Source organism: Morone saxatilis, unplaced genomic scaffold (genome assembly GCF_004916995.1).
Source record: "Morone saxatilis isolate NCDOM2014 unplaced genomic scaffold, NCSU_SB_2.0 Contig8, whole genome shotgun sequence".
In the NCBI taxonomy this organism is placed as follows: Eukaryota; Metazoa; Chordata; class Actinopteri; family Moronidae; genus Morone; species Morone saxatilis.
The window spans coordinates 13,255-16,083 of record NW_023340257.1 but is presented as its reverse complement, the minus strand read 5'-3'; positions in this window follow the sequence as shown (position 1 = coordinate 16,083).

Genomic DNA, 2,829 nt, shown 5'->3' with positions numbered 1-2,829 from the left:
GACTTTGATACACGCCACGGAACCCGCCCCTTTAACGTACAGTACACAATAGCACAACTTTTAATCAGCACCAAATTTTGTGTCTGTACTGACGCAATTTGAAGGCAGATCCGATGAAAATCCCTAGGAGGAAGAGTTCAAATACAAGCGCGAAAAATTCACCAGAAAATGAAGCAAAAATTCAAAATGGCCAACTTTGATGGCAGCGCCAAACGGCACGCTTGCAACGTAGCATGCAAAAATAGCACCACTTTTTGATCGCACATTTTTTGACTGTACTGACCAATTTTGAAGCAGATCCGATGAATTAACATAGAGGAGTTCATCTCAAACAACGCGAAAATTTCGCCAAAAAGTGAAAATAGAAAATCAAATGGCCGACTTCCCGTGGGGTTTGGGGTATGGCCAAGAAGGCTTTTTTGTACATCTTGGCAGGTTACACGTGCCTACCATTTTCGTACAATATCGGTGAACGTGGGCCGGGGCTGCTTTTTAAAATCCTGTAGGGGGCGCTAAGCAAACACGATTTTTGGTATGTGAGGCCTTCAAGGAACCACCTAAATGGCCGCTAAATCCAAAATGGCCGACTTCCTGTTGGGTTTGAGGTATGGGTCCAAGAGGCTTTTCTGCTTCTTTTATCACGATACAAGTGTACCGATTTTCATATGTGTCGACCTTACATGTCTTGAGGGCTGATTCGGGGCATTTGCCGGATCTATCTATCTCTGGTTAGTGCTGGATAGCACAGTGTGAAGCTGAGAGGAGGTTTTAGGGAACAGCCAGCCTTTTCTCCCCTCTCTCTTTCTTCCAACATTGTGTATAGTCATCTCTGCAGCACTGCTCTCTGTTTGTGTGTGACTGACTCTCTCACACACACACATTCCTGTCTCCTTTCCTCTCCCATGGCCTTTTTTCCCCTAGTCTCCCTCTTCTTTCTCTGTCTGCCAGTTCATCACATTGTTCAGATTCCCCTCAGAGTCTGTGCTCTTTCTGAGTCAGAGTGACATGGAGGCACACAACTCCATGTCATGACAAAGCTCTCAATACCTTTAGGGGGGAAACAGGCTGCTGACGCTGGGATACAAAAACCACCAAACTCCTACTGCAGCCCTGCACTCTTACATACATCCCACACATCACTGGCTGCAGGAAAATGCATGAACCACTCTTCTGACGGTCAAAGAAGGCTTAGGCCTCCAAGGTCAAACGCCTCAGGCACTGGGCCTTGTTGGGACTGCATTCCTGTCCAGGTGATGCAGGTACTGGGTGACAACAACAACAAATAATGTCCTATTTGGCATACTTATTTCAGAGACATGCATCATTGTTTTAGTCAGGGGTGCTTGTAGTTTTGAATGCATAAGCAGACTCTAATGCTACCTACTATAAATTGGCCTACTATAAATGTCACAAAGATGGGAATACACGGCTATATTTGTGAGGAGGTCACATGACCTGACACCACCACAGATATCACATTTAAAAAGACCATCTTTGGCACAAAGTTACCTTCAGCCTTAACCAAGTGTGAACCTATCGTTATGTCACCCATTGGTTTGTGGAGTACTTTCTTGAAGCCTCGAATTTGCTAGTAGCAATGACATACTGCAAGTGGACCTTCTTTCACTGGCTGCACTTTGTTTTGACTTGTTTGCAGCAGGAAACAATGGTGGCTCATTTGTCAAAAGATTTAACGAGAGAAATCTTGATTCATATTTGATCAGCACTGCCTAGTTTGACAGTTTTGTGTGTTACAGTGGATGGACTCACTAAGAATAACTTGACAATCACATGGTTGCCATGCCCTAAAGCATACCCTGCTTTAATGTTTATTTTACTTTAAATGGAGCTGTGATTTACAAAATGAACATCATGCTGTATGGAGGAAGACCATAAACTGTTTAGTGAGTTATTAAATCAAGTAAGAAGTAGGCTCATTCCTCCATACTATCAGACTTCTTTGCTGCAGCCAATGGAGCTGCCCCCTGCTGGTCATTAAAGACTGCATGTTTAAGACACTTCCACGTTGGCTTCACTTCACAGACCCGGAAACTCCACTAATTATAGCAGCAGCTTCATGTTTAAAGAACTCTGATGCTACCTTATCAGTATGATTATGCAGATAATTGTGTCAGCATGGATGTTGTCATAATTCCTGCCCAGTGCTGTTCCATCTGTTTGAACTTCACCGCAGAGGAGACTCCCATCCTCCAATCCACACAAGCGATTTTTTCCTGTAATCATAGCCTTGTTGTCATGTTTCAGTTTCTATTCTGGGCAGTGGTTTCCAATTTGCAAGGACAAGGGAAGAAGAGAATGGAGCGGGAGGATGTTCTGTTACACGTACACCTATACACACACACACACACAGACACACACACACACAAACAAACACAAACACACACACACACACACACACACACACCTTCTATTGTTGTTTGGCTGTGAATATAGGGTTGTACTTATCTATCAGGCTATCATCCTATTGACAGCTATTCTGCTCTCACAATGTTATCTGCTCCTCCCCTCCTGTGACCTTTCAAAGTATCTCCATGTGCTACACTAAAGTGAGGCAATTGTTGTAGTGAAATGGCAGCAATCTTTATTTCCCTGGCATTGCTTACAAAAAAAAAGAATCACAGATCCAAATCAAAGCACGGACTTGTGTGGCGCAGAGGCAGAGCGGGTCGTCCCCTAATCAGAAGCTTGTTGGTTCGATCCCTGGCTCCTGGTGCCACATGTTGAAGTATCCTTGAGCAAGATACTGAACCCCAAATTGCTCCCGATGCGAATGTGTATGAATGTTAGTTTCTGTTCGATGGACTTTGC